The sequence below is a fragment of the Rattus norvegicus genome, assembly GCF_036323735.1.
Source record: "Rattus norvegicus strain BN/NHsdMcwi chromosome Y unlocalized genomic scaffold, GRCr8 chrY_unlocalized_39, whole genome shotgun sequence".
Taxonomy (NCBI): Eukaryota; Metazoa; Chordata; class Mammalia; order Rodentia; family Muridae; genus Rattus; species Rattus norvegicus.
In genome coordinates, this window is record NW_026947399.1 from 175,836 (window position 1) to 203,280 (window position 27,445).

Sequence of the window (27,445 nt, forward strand, 5' to 3'; positions counted from 1 at the left end):
TGAAACGAGGAAATACCACTTAGTGAGATTGCAATTTTTGGGCATTTACATTATTCTTAACTACACTTAGTCAAATCACTTCCCAGCTCAATCTTCATTTTGAATGAAGCTGATTTTCCTGCAAAGTGGCTGTACCATCTTCTCTTCCTAATATTGGCTTTCATCATGGTGATAATAGATGATTCTGGATACATAGGGGATGTTTTTATTCCTATGTATCATTCCATTTATGTACTACATGTGTACTGACATTTCAATGAGTTTCATTTGGAAAAGGTATAAATGGTTGATCTTATATATACGGTTTCAACCTCTATTAACATCTTTTAGAAAATATCAAATATCCATTCTTGATTAATAATTTCTTCTCTCATAAGATAAAAAAATAAAATTTTACTCTAATCATAATAATTATCTATATTTTCATACTGAAAATACAGAAGAATATTAAGATAATGTGGAATATTAAATCAGCTGAAATGCATGTTCATTAATTAAGAATAACCAGAATCATTGATATGTTTTTGGAACATAATATACGAAAAAATACCAAAGCATTGAATAAATAGTGTCAGAAGACGAGGGTCATTATATAAAATGTACCTTACCTTCAGATCCAGTGTTTTTGTTCATGTAGCAAGAATTCAATTTACCTACTCTTCCTCAGTATTTTTCATCCTCTCATTGACTCGAATTTCAAAGCTGTATCCTATAACTAGCATGATTGTTAAATTTCAAACCAAGAACAGTGCATGTGTCAATCATTTTCCGCCTTTCCTTATTTGTGTTTTATTCTGTTCCCAAAGGCCATGTTGTGTTGAAGTTATGAAGAATTTCTTGCTCCTTTGATGAAAATTTTCTGAAAGCATAGATTATTCATATTTGTAAAATACTATTGATATGTTTAATAGTACTGGATATTATAGTTAAAATCATCTGGGTTAGGAATTTTTGCATGTATATCATAACACACTAAAATACTAAAGATTAAAAGTAGAAGAGATAGAATTTATTACGTTTTTACTCTTCTAGGGTTTGTAAGTTTACAAAATCTGAGCAAATGATTTCTTTCTGTGAAATTCACATTCATGAGCTATTATATTCTAATCAAACAGTGTGTCAGCACCAATAAACTTGGATTAAATTCTAATTGCAATACAAAATGTTTGTAGTAAGTAAATGGGCAAATAATTTGTCTGAATATACTAAATAAGCATGTAGTATAATCATAGGTTTGCTCTTAATTAAATAAGTACTCCCAGATACACCTTGAAAAAATACAGATAGTAATGTAAGTTTTTTTTTATATAACAGCTAATAATGGTCTGAGTAATGGTTTAAATCAACAAACCATGAACAGTAAGTAGGAATGTCTAGTGAGTTAGAGGTTCTTTCAAGCATCTTCAAGGGTCTAAAATAAATTCCTTTATAATTCTCCTAAATCCACTTATCATGAAACATTCCACATCAGAGTAAATAACACCAACATCTTTTCATTTTCTCAAAAAAAGTCATTGGGTTTCTTTTCTTCCTACTCAACCCACCCTCATTCTACTACCAAACACAACAATTTCCATCATAGCTCTCTGATATGACTCTTTTTCATTATCATTGACACTACTTCCAGATAGACTTCAAAAACATCCTTAAAATCATTCTCTGTATCATATCATAATTCATAAGTAACCACAGTCCCTTACTATATACATTGTGAGTTAAACAAACTTATTTAAAACTATTCAATGATTTCTAAGACATTTTCAGTAAATAAAAATTATATGTCTAACATTGTTTCTATATTCCCATATGAGACATTGCCTGAGATTCAGCTTTATTTGGACCGTACTTCTATCTCTTAATCAATGCAAACTACTCTCATATTTACTTTTTTGGATATGTCAAGGTCTTTGTCCTCTTATCATCCTTATATTTACTGTAATTTTGCCCAAAATATAGATCAATTATTTTTCATCTAATTTAACTTAAATGTCACTTCCTCATGACAATCTCCATGACCTTATTTCTAAAATAGATTCTTCAACTACTTGCATACTATCAACTCCAACACACTGATTTATGCATTCATTTTTTTCTTTTTTCTTGTACTATAATGCAATCTTTATAGAAGAAAGTTCATAATACTTTCTATTCATTCCTAATCTATACACTATTATGGACATGGTACATTAGTGGAGACTTATTATTTATTACATGATTCAGTAAGTTGCATAAATAAACTTTATACTATTCTTCATTTTAATGAATATGCATCCCGTGCATTGGTTAGACCATCATGTAGTAATTATGTGAGTTCTTCAATTCAATGACCTAGTTGACATTGCCTAAACATTTTAATTTGTCACAGATAGTCTCTGTCATATTCAAAACAATACTTTGTTCACTGAACAATTATCTCAGCTGGGAATATATTTGACATGAAAGAATGACATTCCTAAGTTTAATTCACAGCATCCATGTGAAAATGCCAGCTGCCATATGTTTGTGGTCCCATCTCTGAAGAGACAGAGAGATGATGATTCCTAGGCACTTACTTATCAGGGAGTCAAATTTCTTTTGTGAGCTGTTCCAGTGAAAGTTTAAAAACCAAGAGGACCCAGAGCTGTGTTCCCAGAGCTGAACCTGTACCTCAGCTCTCTGTCCCCAGATCCAATGAGGAAATAGATGGACTTCCAGGAGTGCTGACACACTCAAGAGCACAGGAAAGACTTTTTCTTCTCAGAGGTAACTTCCTGGAGTGCTCAGAACCCACGAAAAGAGGTGCAGTCTGTTACAGCATACTTTTGTTTCTATCTATTCCATATAGCTGAAATTTATCCACAGTTCTGGGCACACAAGATAATTCAAGAGAGAACAACGGTCCCATTACTGTTGACACACAGGCTAAGAGAGAATTCAAGCCACTTTCAGAGACAGCAAAACCAGCTAACTCCAGATGGTGAGGGGCAAGTATAATTCCCTAAAGAATATAAACTGATGTTACTAGACATCATCAGAAACCAGTTCTCCCACCAAAGCTAGCCCAGTATACCCCTGACACACCAGAAAAGAGATAGAAAAGTTTGTAGTTCAAATCACTGAACATGATGAGGTTAAAGGATTTTAAGAAGGACATAAATAACTCCATCAAAGAAATACAAGACAACAGATGTAAAGAGATAGAAGACCTCATAGAGGAAACCCAAAAATCCCTTAACGAATTACATTACAACATAACAAGCTGCTGGAGGAATTGAAAAATCCATCAGGAAGTAAAAATGGAAACAGAAAACAACAACAACAACAACAACAACAACAAAAACAACAACAACAACAGCAAACCACACAAAGATGAACACTCTGAATATAGAAAACCTGGGAAAGATATTAGGAGTCATAAACGCAAGCATCAACCAACAGAATATAAAATATAGAAAAGAATCTCAGGGGCAGAAGATACCATAGAAAACAGTTACACAATTGTCCAAAAATACAAAACAAAAAACTCCTAACCCAAAACATCCAGGAAATCATAGACAAAATGAGAAGATAAAACCTAAGGATAATAGGTATAGAAGAGAATGAAACTCCCACTTTGAAGGGTCAGTAAATATCTTCTACAAAATTATACTAGAAATCTTCCCTAACCTAAAGAAAGAGACAACCTTGCACGTACAAAAAGCAAAAAGAATTCCAAAAAAATTGGAGCAGAAAAGAAATTTCTTCCATCACATAATAGTTAAAATATAAAGTGCACAAAACAAAGAAAAAAATGTTAAACGCAGTAAGGGAAAAAGGTCGAGTAACATAAAAAGGGAGACCAATCAGTATTCCACAGTTCTTAAAATAGACTGTGAAAGCTAGCAATCCTGGGCATATATCACACAGATCCTAAATGAAAAAAAATGTCAGCCCAGGCTACTGTAAAACCTCTCAACTACCATAGATGGAGATTCCAAGATATGCCGTGTCATGAGCAAATTTACACAATATCTTTCCACAAATCCAGTCCTACAAAAGATGATAGATGGAAAATTCCAGTACAAGGCAGGAAACTACACCCAGAAAAAGAAAGAACACAATCTACTTTTAAAAAACACAAAAAAGAGATAAAGTAGGTAGCCACAGAAACATAATTCGACATTTAACAAGAAAAATAATAGACAAAACCAATCATTTGTCCGATATCATTAAACATCAAAGGACTCAAATACCTATAAAACGACAAACACTAGAAGTCAACTGCCCTGGAATAAAAACACTTTATTCTTCCTCTGTCTGCAATGGAGGGGTCAGAGACATGGCCATCTGATGGACCAAAATCTAGAATTGACCTTGTGACTGAGGAGTGTCTCAAACATTCAGCCTCTGCTGTAGTGTACCTGAAACTGAATCCTTGTGAACAAGAATCCATAGATGATTCTCACTTTGTTTGTGGCTGACCAGAACTTGTTCCTCAAACCTTATTGCATAGCCAATACAACTCTGACCACCAAAAAATCTCCAAGAACAATGGATTGAGGTCCCTTGGCCAATGAATAAAACTTCCAGCCTGGATCCAAGGCCACTTATCTAAGATTCTCACCAGAAAGGCCAATATCCCTCACACCCATACCTGTGCGGCTTATAGTAAGTTTAAATAGGGTTTAGATCCAGTGACTTTGACACAAGATTTCAGAATAAAACTCAGATTGCTGTCAAGTCTGTAGTGGAGGCCTTGGAGATAAGAATTTTCTTGAGTTCTCTGAAAATATGGAGCCCTGGAGTGCTGGGACCATAGTCTTCTATAGAAGGTAATCAGGAATAGTCCCTTACTTTCAAACTGGTTTAAGACCTTTCTCCTTTCAAAAACATTGGTATTTTTTTCTGCTCAGGATGATTAGGCCTTAGAGTTACTCATTTGACCAAATGGTCTCTCAGAACCATCCCTTTTGCTTGGGGCCCATGGAATATTTTACCTCAGACCATGGAGCATTGATCCCTCTGTTGAAGGTTCACTGAAATCCAAAAGGAGGGAGCAAATCCTGGAATCTCATGCTACTTCCTTGTGTAAGGTCACATGATATGTTGTGAAGTCATCAGTCTGGTGCTCATTTCTTTTTGGTTGAATATAGTTTTTAGGAGGCAATCAGGCTTAGGACACCCCCAACTTTTCTTGAATCATGGAATCTATATTCAGTCTCTTGCAGATTCAGCTAAAGATGTGTATATGCTAGACTGTGAAGTACCATTAGAAGATGAAGCAATGTAGGACCTCTTGAGCTATTGTAAGCAATTTAATTTTTTTCTCAAATACTAGGGGATTTTGAATACTCAAAACAATTTCCTGTCACAGGGACATCAGCAACTGTTCTTTACTCAGGGGTACTCATCTATTCTTTCTTTGATTAAGGAGGTGTCATATGTTATCCCTGAAAGAAAGGTTACTTCATATCATTCTAGTTTGTCCAAAGGAAGTTTAGATATTAATTTAGGGTGAGGAAACCCACACTATTTCTTGATATTATGGACTGTGCCACAGATATGTTTCCTAATTTTTCCCTGGTTTCTCTGTCAGTTCAAGGTAAACTGGAGGTTCACTTGGGATGCAATGAAGAGCCCCTGACAAGCATATTCTTCAAAGTAAGATGAATATATTCCCCTTTCTTTGAATAAGAAAATCTAGACATACCCTTAAAGTTGAACGTGGCTTAATACAAATTCTTCTGATAAAGAACATACAGAGAAGCAAATGAAATGAATTCTCATACAGATGTTTATTTTTTCTTAAGGAAACTTTAAATTAATATCCCCTGACAATGGTTTCTTCCGAGAATCCACCTCTATCCAGAGAATATCAGTTCTATTCTTCTAAGAGGTCTTAATGTTTCCTTCTGACCTGGGTGGCCAGGCATACATAAATGTTTGAAGGAATGGCAGACCACATGGACATGATGTCCTCAGACATGTCAGTGCAAATCTGAGCCCTAACCTACGTTCTGCCTTTAAGGTTTGTAACATAAAATGGAGCAGTTTCATCTTTGTTGTCCATGATTATCCTGCTGCTTAACAGCTTGAGTAAAAGATAAATCCAGAGATTACCACCCAATATGTAAGAGCAAATTCCCTAATCTCTGGCAAGCACGCCTCATAGTCCCCAGACACATGGTTATTCTGGACTGTGAAAACAGTTGCACTTGACTCTCTTCTTCCAGTACCCAAGGTAAACCTATGCCTGAAGGATTCTGTGACCTTTTCGCTCTTTCCAGTCCTCCTAAATGTTCTCTCTGAATATTGGGCCCTTGAATTTCCAACAAAGTAGTTGTATACCTAACTGATCAGACATATTTTCAAAAGTGACTCCTTCTATAATCCAGGGACTCGACTCTACTCCGGTTTGAAGTCCCAGAGTCGAAGTTTGGAATCAGAGTATATAACCCTTGCAAACTGCAATCAGGCAAATCAATAGAAATGTAATAATTTCAACATTTCTGCTTAGATCTTAACAGCTGAACGAACCAGAAGGATTAACCTAGCCAGAAACAATTATCCAAAGCCTTTGGCAGAAGAAATATGTTCCTGTCTTTTCTCTTGCATTAACAGAAATTATGAATATATAAAACTCTGAATGAGAATTTGAAACTTATGATTACTGCTGGAAACTTTATCCTGGCATAAGGTACCAGGGACCTTTTCTGTTGACAGAAGTGTGTATGGCACCTATATACACTATGCCTGAAGAAATTTCTCTTCATTTTCAATAGTGCTTTAGAGTTTTCCTCTCTTACATGGGGTTCACTTTACCCAGTGTTAACTTACTCCTTCTTCTTATATTGTAGAGCATGTCAGTACTCGCCAAAGTACAGCATTGCCCTAGATCCTTTATGGTAAAGAGGCTTAAAACCTGCTTGAAGACTTACATGGCCCTTTTATATTCCTATTCCCATCAAGTGGTGTTGTCTTTTCTCCTTAAAGAGCTGCCAGACCAAGGGAGTGTTATACCACGCATCCTACATGAATGATCATCTAACATTCCCTGTCTTTCCAGTAGGATTGTGGGTCAATTTTGTACTTCAATCCACCCAGTAGATTTTAGACCCTCAGCTTCTGCAAATGGGGGCTTGGGAAATCAAATTCTATTGAAAGGGCTCTAAAAATTATTCCCAGTGCACATCAATTGTCTCAGACCTCCTCCCTGTGTACTATGGGAATTTTGGAGTACCTGTGGAACTAAAGAATCACTAGAGCTGCCCTTCGTCCTATGCCACAGAACACAGCTATTAAGAAAGTTTGCTTAAAACTAACCTCTTTATTCAAGGTATTCATACAACACATATGCAAACAATGGTATCTTATATTTCTCTGCTTCTAAATCCTAGTTCAGAAGACACAAAGCTAAATTGACTCTTATACTATGTGCCTTAAAGTAGGTCATCAAAATATACACCATTCCTATATTTTATTCACATATGTGTGTAGCTGAACACATCCATGAAGAAACATCACCGCTTCCTGAACCACTTATACTGTTGTTGTGACCATTGCCTGGACTAAAAGATATATAGGGTATACATATAGAGAACATACTTAGAAGTTACTGAGATAGAGGCAGAACATTTCTCCAAGACCCAGTGTAGCCGATAACCTTCCCCTGCTGACCATGGGTGAAGTGGATACTTCTTTTCTTCAAAATATGACTAGGGACCTCCACATTCTGAACCAATACATTCAGGACTTCACTTTTGCTGAAGATCTTCTCAGAACTTCCCATTCTGTGAATCTCTTCTCAGAACTCTACTGTTCTGATATACGTCCTAGACTCATTCCTCTTTGACGAGGCCCTGAGAACCACCCTGAATGATGATGTGACTCCTTCCCCATCAGTGTGGCCTTGGATCTTTCTCACCTCTTGATGGAGTACACTTCCTTTGACCAAAGGAAATTCACACATTCCTTTATTCACAAGGTGACATGAGACATGCTTTTCCAAAAAATAGTATGCCATACCTTGTATTCTAAAGAAGTCCCTCATGAATTTGAATTACCTCACATGGATATACTCTAAATAATAGAAATTCAAGGCTTTTACCTTTTACCATGGTGGATAGAGAAATATGTTCTTCCACTCGGGTTTGAGGTCCCAGTTCCTATATATAGAATCATTGATTGATGGAATCAATCCAATCACTAGAAATCAAGAGCACCCTTTGTTGCTGCCAATATATGGACATATTAAGACAAACTGAATGAGCAAAAGATCCAGAGACAGTAATGCAGGCTGTTTAAAAAAGGCCTGGGATGTTACCTGCACTTCCCCATATTAAATACAAGATGTAAAATTCCTACCAACTAAAGAAGTATAGAAATTGAACGGCATTGTTGGGGAAAATCCTTTACCAAATCAGGTAATAATGACATTCATGTTTCACAGGATGTTTCATACTACCAACCCGAACTCCAAGGGTTTTCTAACACATACCTTTGCACAATCAGATCTCAAAGTTTTCTCTTTATTAAAGGCGTCAAGATCTTCCTTTTTCCATCAATTACCTAAGTCATTGAACAGAATGTCAGACCTCCCTCCTACAACTGAGCCTACTCTACACATTCCCTGGTTGCCTTATGTCCTCTCAAGTACTCATATAAAGGAAAGACCCCCAAACTTTGATTATTTGAAAGTGGGCTCAATTCACTTCACTTCTGACGAAAGAGGCCCCATGGTCTCATGGCATACCTCTGTAGAAGCCAGAATCAGATTCAATAACATGCAGTTCAATGTAGTACAAAATGGGATCTTCATCCACAAAAACTATAGACATCCTGTTCCTGGCCAAGGGAGTATTGGTATGGATTGATGCTCACAGAGAAATCTCAGGTTTGGCTCCTATGGGCAAGTCTCATTGATTCCATCTATATTTGTGAGGAGTTTCAGTTGTAGCCTCTAGCTCTGGATGCCCCAAGAGCATCACTTAATTACAAGGACATCTTATACCTGATTTAACTTCATTTTTCTTAATTGCCAAACTTGACCAAGATTGCCAGGCAATCATAATTCCAATTTCCCAGTGGGACATCATAAGATTCTTGGTGTAGATCTGAGGGCAGAGTACAGATAGCTAAAATTAAAATATATGCAACCTTACTACAGAAGGTTGTCAGAAATGCAATTTTTCCATCTCTCATTTATGGATGTGTACACATGTACACTTATAAATATATACATCATATATACATATATACATCACATATATGTATATATGTATATATACATTATATATATATACATCATAGGTATACATATATACATCATATATACATACATATATGATATATATACATGTATAAATCTTATATATACATATACATATACATATACGTACACGTACACATACAGATACACATACACACACACACACATATGTGTGTGTGTGTGTGTGTGTGTATCAATGGAGCATCACAGTTCAGACAATCACCCTGATAGAAGAGCATGCTGACTAATGGAAGCTGGAAAGAATAATTGGAAGAAAATTATGCAATACCATATGTTTTCCCACCACCAAAGGTGAGCTAGAATTTTTCATTCTTCACAGTTAGGTGACTGGATCTTGGTAATTGGTTAAACATGGCCAGGCACTTTCTTGTTTAGCAAAACAGTTCAGCATGACCCCATAAGTTGCAGTTATGAACACAGGTTACACAAACTGCACCTATTTCCAAGCCATCTCAACACCATCCCCTTTAGATGAAGGGAAATCAGCACTTCACTTTGATTGGTAGCCTTCAGGTTTTTATTCTTTGACAAATAATACCTTACACCATCCTCTTCTGTCTAAGATCAGTTATAAGAATGACTATAGTTTACTATTGAGATCTCAGAATTTTTTTTTTTGCCCAAGAGGACCAAGATTAAAGAGTCCTTAGAGCATACTCAACCTTCTAATAGGGATGTTTAGATCAAAGGTAACCCTCTAATAGGGAGCTTTAGATCATGTCCATCTAATTATGGCCACTAAGAAAATACAGATGTGACCAAAGGCACTTCACTTAATTATGATCTATGTTAGTAAATTGTGAAACTTTCATTATTTGTCCTATATACCATCCTTCATGCTTATAACCATTGTCGATGATTAGCTTCAAGAGGATTTAGAGACTGAAAATCATGACTGCTGAATAATACTAATGCTTGGATCCCTGACAGGCCTCCCATGGTGTAACTGAAGATACGATATGTGAAGTAGCCCTAGCTTGCCTGCTCAAGGTAGGCTTGAACACTCCATTATCCTTAAATAGGTTTGTCACTTTAAGCAGATTCTACGTTTCTTTAATATTCTACTCTTAAAAGTCATTACTTTAGATCATCGATTTATGTCCAGTATATATCAAATGTACATTCTGTATATAAGAGTGTCCGATATCTGTCTTATAAGACTTACAATTCCTGAAGTCATCTCTGGCACCCAGGTCTCAAACTCCACTTCCACTCAAAAAGGTCCTCAGCAGCTAACCTATTTGACAAAGAATGATTCTGAACCATGCTACTTTTGATGAAAGATGTCACAAAATTAACACTTAACTGTGTCTCACATTCAAAACTTCCTCTAGGAGGGACATCAGAATGATACCTTTTGCTCCAGTTGTTCTCAAATTCACATCTTCTGTCCATGGGGTCTGTAATGTCACCGTTTCATAGAAGAACTTCAGTGTCTCTCCTTTTCCCTATGGGAGCATCAACACTCCACATCTACTCACAAGTATTTCACCTTTTTTCTCTGTATAGTGGACAAGAGCACTTTCACCAAAGGCCCACATTGGCCTGAAATATCTTATTTTGCCCAAGGCGTACTCATGCCTGCACTCTCTTGTGGCCATCATTAGCACTTCTTCTCTTGATTTTGTGAGCCTGCTATATCCCAACTCTTTAGGATTACATACAAACTTATTTCTGCTACATGTATTCTGAGACATTCCTCCATGGAAGAAAGGGGTGTTGATCTTTTCTTGTCTGACAAAAGTCTTCAAAGCCCAAAGACAACTGCTGGAATGAAATGCAACCTATAGGACTGATGGAAGAATTGCTACCTGGACTTTCAAATGGCATGAAAATATATGGACATTCTAAATACTGAAAAAGAATAGGAAGCTGATCAAGCAATACTGGATCTTCCTCTGCTCCACGAGGTACTAACATTTTCTCCAGAATAAAATGTTTTTTCTTATAATTTTAGAAGTAGCCAGAGATTTTAAACTTCTAACAAACCGGTATACAATATCTCCTTTGCACATTTTCTCAGAATTCCCAGTGATGTCCACGGTGCATAACAACTTTTTCCCATGAAGTCTGGTATATTACCTTTTTGATGACTGACACAACAGTCCTACTTCTGTGTAAGTTCCCTACCTCCACCATCTTACCGAGTAAGATTTAGACTTATACAATTAAGAGGACTCCAGAACGCCAAGGAATTACGACACATTGCCATATGCCAAATCCATTTCCTCTCTAAAATTTCTAAGTTTATTGTCCTGAGAAACACTGTTCTGACGAAGAGATCTCAGAGAAATCTGGACTGAGTTCTCAAAAAAGAGTCTAAAAGCAAGCACAAATCAGACTACTATCTTCATTGTGTTCCCTTACACAGAGGTGTCCTTTCACATGCAGAGGAATGTGTAGATGGACATATATTTGAATAAGATACCGAACCTAAGACTACTGCATTAGAGCCTCATACAAGAATTCTAAGACTGTTGACTGCCTACCATGGATATTCAGGTGTGTATTCTTTACTGTGATTTTCAGTTTGGAGTTGCTGAAGTAGTGTGTGGCTGGAATGTTCTATAATTTCCAAGGTATCAATCAACCTTCAACTTCTGCTCAATAGTACTCCAGACATAAGAGGAAGAGAAGCTATGCACATTCCATACAGTCCAGGGGAGATCCTATTTCACCCTTATACTTTAAAACATCAAAAATCTATCACCTTTTCCTGGAGGGACAGCAAAAATTCCTCTTCTGCACACAGGGAAATTAGATATTCCTCCACCTATTCAAAGGAATCTGAGGATCCTCTTTTCATTTATATGATTTTTCAATTTAAGTTTCAAATATACCATTTCCTTGTTTCCTGTTCATACGTCATCTATCTGCTCTCACTCCTTCTTCGATAATGGTGTTCCCATCCACATCATCCACCCGTCTAATCTTTCTAACCTTCCTTATATTAAGAGTCCACATTTGGAAGGATTAAGAGCTTTTCCTCCCCTTGTTGCCCAAAAAGGCCATCTTGTGCTACATATACATCTACAGCCATGAGTCAATCCATGTATATACTTTGGGTGATGCTTTACTCCCTGGGGCCTTTCGTTGTTGGGCATTGTTGTCCTATGAGGTTGCAAGCCCCTTCAGGTCTTTCAACCGCTTCTCTAATTCCTGCAACTGGTGTTCCATTTTCAGATTAATGTTTTGCTGCTAGCATTCAACTATGAATTTGACCTGCTCTGGCTGTGTCTCTCAGGGACATCTATATCCAGTTCCAGTCAGCATGCACTTCTTAGCGTCAATAATCTTATATACTTTTGGTGACTGTATATATGTATATGAGCCACAGGTGGGGCATGAATTCCTTCAGTCTCTACTTCTACCTTTGCCTCCACATAAACTCCCGTGAATGTTTTTTGTTCTGCCGTTTAAGAAGGAGTGAAGCTTGCATAATTTGATCATTCTTCTTGAACATCATGTGGTCTGTGGATTATATCTTGCCGAATTCGAACTTTTGGGCTAAAATGCACTTATCAGAGAGTGCATACTATGTGTCCTTTTCTGTGATTGGGTTACCTCACTAAGGGTGACGCTTTCTAGGTCAATCCATTTTCTTATGAGTTTCATGAATTCATTGATTTTAATGTGGAGTAGTAGAACATTGTACAGATGTATCACATTTTATGTATCCATTCGTCAGTTGAAGAGCATCTTGATTCTTTCCAGTTCCTGGCTATTATAAATAATAATGCTGTGAGCATAGTGGAGCATGTGTCTTTGTTGAATGTTGCACCATCTTTTGGGTCTATGCAGAGTACAGGTAGAGCTGGGTCCTCAGTTAGGGCATTATCCAATTTTCTCAGGAAACTTCAGAATGATTTCCAGAGTTATCATACAGGTTTGCAATCCCTCCAATAATGGAGCAGTGTTCCTCTTTCTCCATAACCTCACCAACATCTGTTGTCACCTGAGTTTTTGATCTTAGCCATTCTGACTGCCGTGAGGTGGAACCTCGGGACTATTTTTATTTTTATTTGCTTGATGACTAAGGATGTTGAACATTTCTTGACACACTTCTCAGCTATTTGTTATTCCTTAGTTGAGAATTCTCTGTTTAGCTCTGCACCCCATTTTTCATAGGATTATTTGGCTCTCTGGTGTCTAACTTCTTGAGTTATTTGTATATTTTGGATATTAGATCTGTATCAGGTGTAGGATTGATAAAGATCTTTTCCCAATCATTTGTTTGCTGTTTTCTCCTAATAACAGTGTCCTTTGACTTACAGAATCTTTGCAGTTTTATGAAGTCTCATTTCTGATTCTTGATCTTACAGTACAAACCAGTGGTGTTTAGTTCAGGAAATTTTTCCCAGTGCCCATGTGATCAAGATTCTTCTCTACTTATAGTTTCAGTTTATTGGGTTTGATGTAGAGGTTTTTGATCCACTCAGACTTAAGGTTTGATTAGACCAATAAAAATGAATCGATTTGCATACTTCTACATGCTGCCCTCCACTTGTTGAAAATCCTAATTTTTTTTCATTGGATGGTTTTGGCCTCTTTGTCAAATATCAAGTGACCATTGATGTGTGTGTTTTTCTTGGGGTCTTCAATTCTATTCCACTTATCAACATTCCTAGATCTGTACAAATACAACTTTTTTTTTGTCATTGATTTTTTTTAATCACTATTGCCCTGTAATACTGCTTGAGGTAAGGAATGGTGATTCTCCCAGAGGTTCTTTTATTGTTGAGTACAGCATATGTATGTTGTGCCATCACTTTTATTAAATTCTAAAAAGTCTTTAATCTTTCTTTATTTCTTGCTTGACAAGTTATCTTTGAGTGGAGCACTGTTCAACTTACAGGTATGTGTGGGCTCGCTGATGTTTTGTGGATATTGAAGATCAGCCTTTGTTTGTCACGGTTTGATTGGATAAATGGACATATTTCAGTTTTCTTAGATCTGTTGAGGCCTGTTTTGTGACTTGTTATATGATTAGTTTTGGAAAAAATACTATGAGATGCTGGGAAGAAGGCATATTATTTTGTTTTAGGATGAAATATTCTATAAATATCTGTAATGTCCATTTTGTTCACAACTTCTGTTAGTTTGTCTAGATCTTTGTTTAATTTCTATTTCCATGATCTGTCCATTGAAGAGAACGTGGTGTTGGAATCTCCCACTCTTATTATGTGAGGAACATTGGGTGCTTTGAGCTTTAGTAAGGTATCCTTTAGGAATGCAGTTGCCCATGTATTTGGAGCAAAAATATTTAGGAGTGAGAGTTCCTATTGCTGTGATAATCTTTTGATAAATATGAAATTTCCTTCCTCACCTGTTTGGAAAACTTTTGGTTGATAATCGATTATATTCCATGGTAGAATGGCAAATCCAGCTTCCGTCTATCAGACCATTTGCTTCAAAATTTGTTTTCTAGCCTAATACTCTCAGGTAGTGTCTGTCTTTGTCTCTAAGTTGTGCTTTTTACATGCAACAAAATGCTGGGTACTCTTTATGTATCCATTCATTTAGTCTACGTCTTTCTATTGGGGAATTCACTCCATTGTTGTTAAAATATATTAAGGAATAGTGATTGTTGCTTCTGTCATTTTTGTTGTTAGAGGTAGAATCATGTTTGTGTGTCTCTTTTCTTTTGGTTTCATAGCAAGATTAGTTTGTTGCTTTTTATAGTGTGTAGTCTCCCTCCTTGTGTTAGAGTTTTCTACCTATTATCTTTCGTAGGGCTGGATTTGTAGAAAGATACTGTATAAATTTCGTTCTGTCATGGAATATCTTCGTTATTCCATATGTGTTAATTGAGAATTTTCCTGGCAATAGTAGACTGGAATGGCTTTTGTGTTCTTTTATGGTCTAGAGTATATCATTGCAGGATCTTCTGACTTTCATAGTATCTGGTGAGAAACATTGTGTAATTCTCATAGGTCTGACTTTATATGTTACTTGACCTTTTTCCCTTATTGCCTTTAAACTTCTTTCTTTATTTTGTGCATTTAGTGTTTTGACTATCATGCGATGTGAGGAATTTCTTTTCTGGTAAGATCTACTTAGAGCTCTTTTGGCTTCTGGCATGTTTTTCGGCATCTCTGTCTTTAGGTTGGGGAAGATTTCTTCAAATTTTTTTGAAGATATTTACTGGCCCTATAAGTTGGGATTCTTCACTCTCTTTTATACTTCTTATTCTAACACTCGATCTTCTCATTGTGTCCTTGAGTCCAAACAACAGGTAACTTGGAGCAGAAAAGATGGTCTTATCTCTGCCTTCAAGTGTGTAGGCACTCTTACCAACTGGTTTTCAGCTCTCAGTACAGCCAGAAAACAAAAAAGTCCTTCAGCTGAATTCTCCTAGTTCCCTGTGTAAATATTGTGTACCTCCTTCAAATGATAAACTCTGAAAGCCTTATTTTATCCAAAATAGTTGTGGTGCATATGTGTGTGTGTGTGTGTGTGTGTGTGTGTGTGTGTGTGTGTCACATGTCCAGCAGACTCTGAATGGTCATTCCTTCAGTCTCCAAAGAACAATATCTCCCTACCCCTCTTATGGATATTTTATTTACTCTTTCAAGGAAGGAGTAAATCATCTGCATTTTGGTCCTCCTTCTTGAGTTTCATGTGGTGTGTGCCTTGTATCATAGTTAACTTGAGCATTTGCACTGATATCCAATTAAAAATGAGTGCATACTTTGTTTTTCTGTAATTGAGTAACCACCCTCTGGATGATATTTTCTAGGTGCATCCATTTGCCTATGAATTTCATGAACTCATTATTTTTGATAAATGAGTACTAGTCCATTGTGTAAATATAGGCCATTTTCTGTATCCATTCTTCTCGTGTAGCACATCTGGGTTAATTCCAGCTTCTGGATATTATGAATAAGGCTGCTATGAACATAGTTTAACATTTGTCTTTGTTGTATGTTGGAGCATCTTTTGGGTATATGCCCAGGGGAGGTATAGTTGGGTCTTCAGCAAGTGCAATGACCAATTTTTGAGGAAACTCAGGTCTGATTTTCAGGGAGGTTGTACCAGTTTGCAATCCCAACAACAATGGAGGAGTGTTCCTCTTTCTCCACATCCTTTCCAGCCTCTGCTGTCACCTGAGTCTTTGATCTTAGCCATTCTGACTGATGTGAGATAGAATCACAGGGTTGTTTTGATTTGCATTTCCTTTATGACTAAGTAGGTTATACATAAACCAAATCGTTCTAAGATATGATGTTACCCTAACTGTTGTTCTGTATATAGCTGTGTGCCAATTGAACAATTTCTATCTCCTTCTTCAAAGTTCAAGTCAAATCACATCAAGGAAATCCACACACAATCACATATGCAGAAGCCAATAGAATGGGCAGTGTCAGAAAGTGCCTAGAACACATTTGAACAGGAGAAAATTTTCAGAACAGTACACCAAAGGCTCTAAGATCACCAGTCAATTTACAAAATCCCATCATTCGGAAAACTTTCTTTAAAGCCAAGTACACTACCAATAGGAAAACAACAACCTACACATTTGGAAAAGAGTTTTACGAACCCTACATTTGAGAGAGTGCCAAAATTAAAAATATAAGAACTCAGAAAGGTAAACTCCCACACAACAAAGAACCCAACTTTTAAACTGGATTAGAGAGCTAACCAAGAATTCTCAACTGAGGTATCTCAATAGGTGAAAAACATATCGAGAAATGTTTAACATCCTTAGTTCACATAAAGGCAAATCAAAATGAACATAAGAGTCTTCCTTAAAACAATCAGATTGGCTAAGACAAAAAAACTAATGCAGTAGCAGAGTGGGCTAGGATGTAGGGAAAGTGGAATACTCCTCCACTGCTTGCGGGATTAGTAGCTGATAGCCACTTTGGATATCATCAGTGTGGAGGTCCAGAGAAAATTGCAAACAGCTTTACTTGAAAACCAGCTTTACCACTCACTTCAACACATATACTCAAACTTGATCCATACATAACGTGGACATGTGGTTGAAGATATTCACAGCAGTCTTACTTATAACAGTCGAATGCTGGAAAGAACCATGATATACCTCATCTCCACTCAGGAATAAATACAGAAAGTGTGCTATATGTAAACAATGGAACATTACTTAGGTATTAAATATGAGGACACCAAGAACTCTGTAGACAAATGATGGAACATGAAAATAGTGAAGTAACAGAAATCGAAAAGGACATAACATGGGATGGACTTAGTGACTAGTAGATGTTAGCCCTGCTAACAGAATACCCACTATACAAATCTTTTATAACATGAAGGGTAACATGTGAGAAGGCCAAATGGCGGATACTTGGAACCCACTTAGAAGGGAGAACAAAATAGTCATGGAATGCAGTGGAGTGGAAGAATCTAGCTAGATGTGGAAAATGATGGATAAAGTGGTGGGAGTTGCACCAATTAAAAGAGACAGGAGAGAAATTCAGAGGAAACGTGGAGTAAATAACAATAAGCGTCAGTGGTGGGTGGTGAACTTGGGTATCCCCAGGAAAATCCCAGATGCCAGAGATGCAAGTGTATCCCAGAAACTTACTGTGATGGTGGTAGTTTAAATACCGAGCAGGAAAATAGATAGAACAACTAGAGACTTCCTCCTGTAGCTAGACATGCCCCCCAGTGAAGGGGTGGTGCTGCCCACACAGCTCACATTTTTTTTACCTATAAATCTCCAATCTAAAAAATGTAAATACAAAAATGGAGCAGAGACTGAAGGAAAGGCAATCCAGAGACCACCCGACCAGAAGAACAATTTCATCCAGAGACTCCAAATCCTCAGACTATTCCTGAGGTCAAGATGTGCTCGCAGATAAGAGCCTAATACGTCTGTCCTCCGTGGGGCTCTGCCATCACCTGACCGTGACAGATGCAGAAACACCTAAGCATTTGACAGCACCTGACAGCCACAAAGGAAGAGATAGTGGAATGACTTAAGGATCTGGAGGGATTTGGAACCCAATATGAAGAACAACAGTATCAATTAAGCTTACCCTTCAGAGGTTCAGGAAATTTTCCACCTTCTAGTATATGCTTTGGCCAGTCCAAGACTTCTGCTACATAGATACCAGAGCATATGGGGAAGACAACTGCCTCAACTGCCATATCTGGGAAGGGAAGCAATTGGTCCTGTGGAGATGTCATATCAAAGAGAAGGGGGATGTTAGAGGGCAAAAGTCGAAGTGGGGAGCACCATATTAGAAAAATGAGGATCGGAATAGCTTAGGGAATTTAAGAAAGAAAAACCAGTTTGGGAAATGACATTTGAAATGTAAACAAATAAATATATTATTTTATACATATAATGTGTACAATATAACACATTTATGTTTACAACAGAGATATTCACATCTGTCTCCTTAAGGACTATATATTTCATTTTCTGTACTATAGGTTTGTTGAGAGTTGAAATCCATAATTTTCGTGAGTTTCTTACTATTGAAAATCACATAGATACACCCAATCAATGTTTTATCTCCTGTCCTTATAGCTATAAATCTTTAGTTACCACTGCAAAAAAAATATGTTTTATTTCTGTTGCATTGGGATTCCTTTCCATGCCTCAAATGTTTCCCAACTTAACTGTACATCTCTATATTCCCTCCATTGTCATCCTCTTCCCTCTTTCTTCACGTTTGACATTCCTGTTCTTGACAGTGTTCCTCTGCAATCCATAAGTTCATTTGTACGTCCCAAAGTGAGGACAGTCTGGACCGCATCCCTTGAATTTACACTAAACTAATCAAACCGAAATAGTGTGGAGAATTAACATTCAGATTAAAGTGAAAATGTCTCCCATTTTTCTTTTTTGATCTGGATTATCTCATCTATGATGACATTCACAAGATCCATTCATTGTCTTGAAAATTACATGCTTTCCTTTTTCAATCTGTAAAAGACCCACATTTTCTTTATGCCTCCATTTGTTAAGGAACAACTTGAATATTTCTAATTATTCAAGGGTCTCTATACTAGTATGAATCAAAATTTGGATATATTTTCCTCGAGTTATATCTTTAGGCGCATCCATTTCCGGATTCCTGAAGAAACATCATACTGATTTCAAAAGGTGCTGTAGAAGTTTGCATTCCAACCAGGAGAATAGTAATGTTCCCCTCTCTCCATAACACAGCAAACATAAGTTGACTCATGTGTTATAAAACTAAAATTTCTGAAAGGGAGGAAAAAATTCTCAGAATAATTTTGTTTTGCATTTCTGTATTGTATAAGGATGATAAATATTTCACTTTCGATTCTTAGTCACTTGAGTTTCTTCACTTTTGAATATTTTGTTTAGATATGTAGCCTAATTTAATTTAGTTTCTTGATATATAGTGTTTTAGTTTTTCTAATATTATTTATAGAAGCACGTTTTTGAACATGTACATGGAAATAATGCTTACTATTTTTGAAAATAGCCACTTTAAAATCATTAAGATCAAATTACATAATGCTCTCATTAAACTCACAGAATTGGCAGATCTGTTTTAACCAACTGAAATCATAAGGTCGCTTCATGAAATATCCCTATATAATAAAACATTTTCTACATACATTATACTGAGGAATATAGTTTATATATTTTACTCTTTGAGAATTTCCACCAATGAATGTTGATGATAATTTTCCATTTATTTTTTCCACATCACTCTATTTCTTTGAATTCTTCCTGTGTATATCTTCTACATTAAAGTACTGTTTAATAACTCTATGATAAACCCTTACAAATAATTTTCAATCCTCCAACTGAAGATACTAACTGTCCATAGTATGTCAGATAGGTATAGCAGTTTTCAGGCCTTTTCCCTGCATTCTTCCCTGTTGACTGGTTTGAAGCTGTGCAGGAAACAACAGCTGCTATGTGACATGAGGGCAATATTTCTTGTATCCAGAAGACACGCTTTATGTCTGATCCCTCCCACAATTTTCTACACCTAAAGTCTCTTTTCACCTTGTTTCAGAATGGCTTTTTGGCCTTGCGGAAGGTGTATAACATGTATATCCAACTCATCATGGCTGAAATCAGTAAAATGTAGACAACTATATAATGAATGAAAGGAAGGGGTCACTCTTGGAAAGTATTAACAAGATCGTCATAACCTCTGGCCATGTTAGGTAATGAAAGGGTTGAATGAATAAAATGAAAGAGAATATAGGAAACATGGAGAAAACGCAGATTATTTAGATTTACAGTCCCAAATCTAGAATATTTTTTAAAGCATTCGTGATTTACTGTGGGGAGCTGGCGTAGTGGCAATCCCAAGATGGAGTCCGGGACTGCTGCCACGTCTCACGAATAGCACCTGAACTTAAGCCCATGCCCCATTGTGAGAACTGCGCAGGCGCACCATAACATTATATGACGTGGACCTATGAACAGAGGTTACACAGACTGGTGAGGTGGTTGAGGGAGGATATAAGGGAGTGGCCTCGGGGGCTGGATGGAGGCATTGTTCCTGCTTGCAGACAAAAGGGTTCCTGAATAAACTGCTTTGAGAAGAACGTGTGGTATTGCTCCTTTCCTGCTGGTCGGGGTTGGAAGTGAGAGTATATACTAGATGTATTGGGTATAGCAATATTAAATCAGCTCACTTTGCATAATTAAAACAGCTCTATACTAAATAATTGCATAGAATCAGGTATTTAATTTCTCCCACCTCAAATATCATAGATTCACATGTATTCAGTTGAAAAGAAATGAATATACATTTAAATAGCATTTAAAGTGTTTAGGACTATTTCATAAAGTAGACAAAAGGATTTAATACATTAAAATTCTATTTTGAATCTGGTATTATCTAACAATGATAGAGAAAATAAGGAGAGAGAGTGAGACAGGGGGACAATCTGGCAAAAGGGAAGGTAATGAGAGAGGGAGAAAGAGGTATGGACCACTGACACAAAGAGAGGAAGAGGGAGTATTTTACACACTAATTTAAACCTATACACACATATTCTCAATAAAATACTTGTGAACAGATTCAAGTCAACATTAAAAATAATCTTCTACCAGATAAGCTTTCTTCAAATCCCAGACATACAAGAGAGAAAAATTTAAACAGGTCCACTACAAGCAACAAGAAGACAAGAATATACACTGGTTTCACAACTATGTATTACAGTATTTGGAATTTTAGCTGGAGGAATATGACAACCGAAGAAGATCCAGGGAATACAAATGAAAAATTAAGAAATCAAAATGTTCTCGTTTGCAGATGTCATGACACCATTTTAAAAACTCTAAAAATGTATCAGTCTCTTAAGACTGAAAAATACGGTCATAAAAGCAGAATATCATAGGAACACACAAAATTCCTTAGTCTTCCTTTATGACAATCCAAACCATACTTTGAGGAAATATGGGTCAAATTCCCCTCACAATAATCAGAATATATAAAATAAAATATTGTGGATGAAAATATTAAAAATGCAAAGACCACTATGAATTAGCTAGACGTGATCCTGAATAGAGACAATTGTTCTTTAAAAGTTTACGTTTCTTAAAGCTGAAAATATATTCACAATTCAAAGTGAAAACTCAAAACACGTTATCGTTTTTGTTTTCCAATTTCAAACCATGGGAGAGAAATCAGGGAAGTATTCCACTTGAAACACTCTTAAAATATATAACAAAATACCCTGAATTCGCATAGTTATAAAGCATACTATGAGAAGACATACGAAGTAACCATGATCCATCCAGAAAACATATAAGAACATTCCAGCTGATGTTCTGAAGGACCTTAAAGACTTGAATAAATCAAACTTTTATAGTTTTAAGAATAAGTAGATAGTGTAATAATGTCAATTTTTGATTAATTAATAAAGGAAGGCTAAGGAATTTTGTGTGTTCGTATGATATTCTGATTTTATGACCGTATTTTTTCAGTCTTAAGAGACTGATACATTTTTAGAGTTTTTAAAATGGTGTCATGACATCTGCAAATGAGAACATTTTGATTTCTTAATTTTTCATTTGTATTCCCTGGATCTTCTTCGGTTGTCATATTCCTCTAGCTAAAATTCCAAATACTGTAATACATAGTTGTGAAACCAGTGTATATTCTTGTCTTCTTGCTGCTTGTAGTGGACCTGCTTTAAATTTTTCTCTCTTGTATGTCTGGGATTTGAAGAAAGCTTATCTGGTAGAAGATTATTATTAGAAATAAAATCTCCTCTTCTGGAGATTGCAGATTAGCCTCAGGAAATGGTTTTTGGCTGGCAGCACCATTGACAAAACAGTGTTTTGGTGGAGGATTTTCCATCAAAAAACTTAGATTTACCACAGAGGCTAGGTCCAAAATACAAATGATAGTCAGTCAACAGTTTGCCATATCTTGATATCCAAAGAAAAGGAACAGTTGATTTAGTCATGATTCGGTGATGACTCTAATTCATTTCAGAATCATAGATATTGCCAGCATATATAAAACCAAAAGACCCGTTGTCAAACAGCAGTATTCTCCGCATTGCCCACAGTCACCATAGTAATACCAGTGGTGAGCTCTACAGTATGGTTTGTTTCTGTTTCCTGTTTTTGCAGCTTATAAACCTTGTTTCTTTGACCCACAGAGAATTTTCAAATAAAATAATGAAAAAAAATTTGAATTGAAAGCTATTGGTCGCTTGTAGTTGTAGTTAAAAATGAGGACCTCAAGCAATCTTCACTTGGTCCTCTTCTTTTAGGATTGGGGTTGATTCGCTTTTGCTTTTGCTTTTAGTTTCATTTTGGTGATTTTATTTTTGTTTTATTATGTTTTCTTTTTCTTTTTTTTCTTTTCTACATGCAGAGATCAAGAAGTGGTCAGAAGAATTTCAAGTACAAATTCAGATGGCTGGAAAGAGCCGAGTCTCTCTAACAGGTCCACATTGTTTGCTGTACTAGGGATTTTTCTCTTGCCTTTAATATTGCCCATTTCCACTTTTTGGATCCTTTTATCCTGGCATAATTAATACTACATGTATATTATAATTATTTGAATTTCAACTCTGAAATTCTAACTCCTCTATCTCCCACACAAAACCAGAGACATGGATTGAGTCTTGTTTGGTCACGTTTTGATTCTTAGATCGGGAATCTTCCTGCAAACACTGAAGGTCCTGTTCCCAAATTGATTCTCTATAGTTCAATAAAGATGCTCTTGGCCAACCAGTTGTGAGGATATCTAGTATCCTGCAAACAGGCTAGTAGACACAAGGGTGGAGAAAGGATTTAAGGGTGGAGTAAGAGCTACCAGTCATGTGAGATCTAGTATGGAGTGGCCATTGGTGTAGCAGGCAGGATGTTAGAAACACAGTAAGATAAGCTCATATTTGGGGTGCTGCGCTATGACCAATGAAACTGAGCCATTGAGCTAGGGCTCATTTAGAGGTGTTGAGGAGGGAGTAAAAAGGACAGCTTGCTATTTGTTAGAGGCTTAAAAAAACTTGACAATAGAGCTAAAGCACATCAAAAGTTCCTCAGCGTATGTGGCTTTCAAGTGCATTCTAAGGGAACCTGATCAGCTCTGGTAGCTTGGTCTTCCTGGAGCTTACACTGAGGCAATAGGAAAAACCTTCTGCAGAGTCTTATGAGAGCAATCCATGACCACAATGAGCGTGTCCAAATTGACCTTGACCATGAGAGTTAGAGCTGACCCACATGTATCTTTTGATTATAACCATTTCTTCTATCTGATCTTTTAGTGTTCTATTTGCTCAAAACTATTAGTGAAGAGGGTAAAATGATTCTAAAGGCTATTCTTGTTTGTCAACTATTCATCTGAGATTATTTAATCCCCAATGATAGAGGGAATATGTGAAGAATTTCTTAATAATATAAGGTCAATGTCAAATGTGCTTCTTATATGGATCTTTGGAGTAGGATGTTGCATCTTTACCCTAGAATTTTATCAAGATCTATTCTTTATATTTATTTTTTCAGGCATCTGCAGATACATCCCTTTGAATAATGAGTCCTTCTCACTAGAGACCATAGAGAGAACCTGCATTTCAATGATAATTAAATGTCATTTCAAGACATCAAATCAAAATATCAAAGTGAGAATGGAATAAATTTATTAGGACAGTGTTTTGCGAACAACTTCTTTCACAAACAGCCTTGGAAGGAGAGTTCTGAAATTTTGCATTTTATATTTGACTTTGCTCGTACTCTGACACAATCAACTCAGAGCTGTTTGGGACTTTATGGGCAATTAAACACGACAAACAGAGCTGAATGCATCATATACTCTGCCGTCTGTGTTAATATGGCTACAGTGAAGAACAACCATGCTAAAGCTATTCATCTGTTTCTCAAACAACATCCTCATACAAGTGTGGACTTCTGTGGGTTGTTGGATGAATAGGTTAAAACACAGGCTGAGAGTTGCCAAGGCAGACGTGGGATGGTACATGCTTGGGGCATGAAAGGCCTGTGTGTAGATCATAAACAACTTCATAATATTCATTGCTTTAATAATTACTAGGAAGTGGACTTCTGTAAAATGACTTCAGAAGACCAGCATGGTAGGCAAACAGTAACTGATTCCCTGGAGATTTAAATGATCTGGCTTGTGAAACATGGACTTAGAAGTAGAGACATGTCAGAACATGAAGACTGGAAAATCAAACCTCTGTTGCCTCTTAAGTTTCCCTACCCCATGGTTTGAGGCAAACAGCAACAGATTTTTTTGCACTGAGGAATAGAATAAAAGCCAATTTGTTCTAAATCCCTGTCCTATGAAAATACTGAAGTCATCTGTGACGCACTTCAACTCTCAGCATGGTTGAATGTCTGCTGTCAGCATGGGCTTTTACTGCCATCCCTTTTATAACTGCAGAGCTCCAAACTGCTTCAGCAACATCATTATATTCTCTTTCTGTTGCAGGGAGATTAGATCACTGTGACTACCTATGCAGTCTTTCTCTACCTTTAAAGATCCAAGGAACTGTTCTCACTCCAGTGACCTGTTGTAAGTAATCTTGAATCGCATTGTTGTTGTTAGTAGATCTAATCTCTTCGAATCCCAGAAGACCATGTGTCCAAAAAAGTTGATTGAGGAAGTCTTGGGTGTTTCTGTAGTAGGGGCAGGTGTGATTGATGAACAGGAATGCCTTCCCAGACTAGATCTTGCAGTTCACATACACCTGAGCCATTCTGACAGCGTGCAGCTTCCCAGAAATGAATGTTCAGTTGAAGATACTGGTCTGTTTGAGAATTGCAATCCCAGTCTATTCTTAACTATGCCTTTTATTTGAATCCCCATAGAAAACATGGAAGAATGAAGCTTTTACTTTTTCATGTTTGCACTCACAATGCTACCAAACCCTCACATACATTAGAACCTGCATACTGAAAATTTATCCATATACTTATGACCAGATGAGACACCAAGCCTTTTGGACTAATAATCTAATGGGTTCTAGGAGTTTACAAATAGTCAGCCATTGTTAAATTATGTGGTCCGTAGTCTGTGATCATTTTGAACAATCAGATTCCTCTATACAGCGAGATTCATCCTTTACTATCTGTTGGGAACACCAACTACTACACCAGGTATCTAGAGAAGACCTTTTATGGCAGTTTGTCTCTAGTAAGAGTTTCAGCTAAGTTACAAATTTCCAATGGACACATTCCCGTAGTCTGACTTTCAAAGGATGCTTTGATACAGCCCTTCTTATTTTCTATAGTTCTTGGCAACAGAATTAAAATATCAATTGTAATCTATCAATGAAATGCACCCTAATTTATTTGCATTAGTGCATCAGAGAGAAGGATTATAGGATGAACAAGAATTGAAAAACAAGATGTCCTTCCTTCTGAGGACCAAGACCAGGAAATCTGAACTACATAGAAATCTGAGACAAGTTGTCTGAAGTTTGTTCTTTCCTTCAATCATGGATCTCCTAGTGAAGGAGCTCAGGTCTCATGAGTTGGCAAAAATAACTTTATTGCTGAGCCAGGTCAACTGCTGAATACCTCTTTCATGGACCTGAAGAAACTCTGTATTCATCCTGCTATAATGTGTATATATCTATGTATCATTCATAGAATGGACACTTTACTGTTTGTTTGAAAGCAACAGTTTGTCCCTGAAGAGACACTAATTTCTTCTTTCGCACATTATTTCACAGGCTGATGGTGGGTCTCATAAGTTTATTCTGGAAGTTGCTTTACAATAATCATTCTCTGATCTGGAAGAGACCCTTTTTAATGTTATGAGATCTGTTAGAACCATATCAATCATCATTTTCCATTCCCAGTTTAGTACTGAATCATTCTAAACTAAAGGTCTGTGGTCTCTGATAAAGGCAGCATCTCCCCAGACTAGTATTAATATTGCTCTTGGCACTGCATTTATGATACATCAATGTGATTTCCTTACCATTTTCATCCCCAGGAGAGTTTTTCAATTCTTCATTTCATCTGATGGGTCTAATCTACATCGTCACCCAGGATGATATTTGAGAGTTTTGCTAAAAAAATTAAAAAAAAGAAAGAAAGAAAAGAAAGGAAAATGCAAGCTTATCTCACCAATTGACTCAGAAAACTTAAGTGTTAGTCAGTGGAAATACTAGTGGAAAGATTGAGATGATGAAGTCTCAACTAGAAGGACTTCTCTCTCCCAGATATTAGTGTAAGAAACAAACTGCACTATTGGTATTCAAAGCATGGAGGAGTTTGCTCTGAGCAGAGGACACAATACTTTTCTCTCCCTTATTATTTTGGACCTTTTTTATATTTTACGAAAAGAAATAATGCCATGAGCTCTCAGGAAATCATCTGTGACCATCCAAATACTTGGCTTTTGGAGTAAAGAAATGAATGATATAAAATCTCTGACTTCCAGCAGCCATAAGAACTGCGAAGTCCAGATGTTTCGGAGAGGCTCACAGCTCTTGATTCCCATATGTGTAAGGCTCAGATCCAATCTATCTCTTCAGTGATCCTACTCAACACCTACCAAGGATTCACTGAGATTTCCCAAGGACCACATATTTATTCCTTTTTTTTTACACCAAGTCAGAAGACCAGCTTCCTTCTCCCCATCACTGATCTCTTCATCCTCTTTCTTCTCACTCCCCAATGGCTCGTTATTCTGATTACAGGCCAGTTAGTAAACTCTAGAGGTCCTGAAGGAATATTTGAAAGGGAGTTGCAGTCACAACAACACTTGTGACATCACAGAAAAAGCCTACCTGCTAAAT

The 27,445-nt window shown here is 36.7% G+C and overlaps 2 long non-coding RNA genes across 11 annotated transcripts in view; one reads left to right on the forward strand and one right to left on the reverse strand.

The window, feature by feature from the left end:
- LOC134484728 (uncharacterized) overlaps window positions 1–26,473 on the forward strand; it is a 76,912-nt gene extending 50,439 nt beyond the window's left edge. For 3 of the 9 annotated variants that reach the window (XR_010062453.1, XR_010062448.1, XR_010062452.1), the window contains exons 2-4: window positions 5,555–5,619; window positions 10,178–10,237; window positions 10,992–11,604. This is a non-coding gene — a long non-coding RNA (uncharacterized LOC134484728). The other 6 variants (XR_010062455.1, XR_010062450.1, XR_010062454.1 and 3 more) reach the window with 6 other exon arrangements.
- LOC134484729 (uncharacterized) lies at window positions 561–26,715 on the reverse strand. Of its 2 annotated transcripts, XR_010062456.1 has the most exons (4): window positions 26,623–26,715; window positions 10,413–10,484; window positions 8,456–8,526; window positions 561–859 (listed from the first exon to the last, which is right to left on the reverse strand). It is a non-coding gene; the product is annotated as an uncharacterized LOC134484729 (long non-coding RNA). The 2 variants fall into 2 exon arrangements; XR_010062457.1 differs by lacking the exon at window positions 8,456–8,526.
- Between the last annotated feature and the right edge of the window lie 730 nt (window positions 26,716–27,445).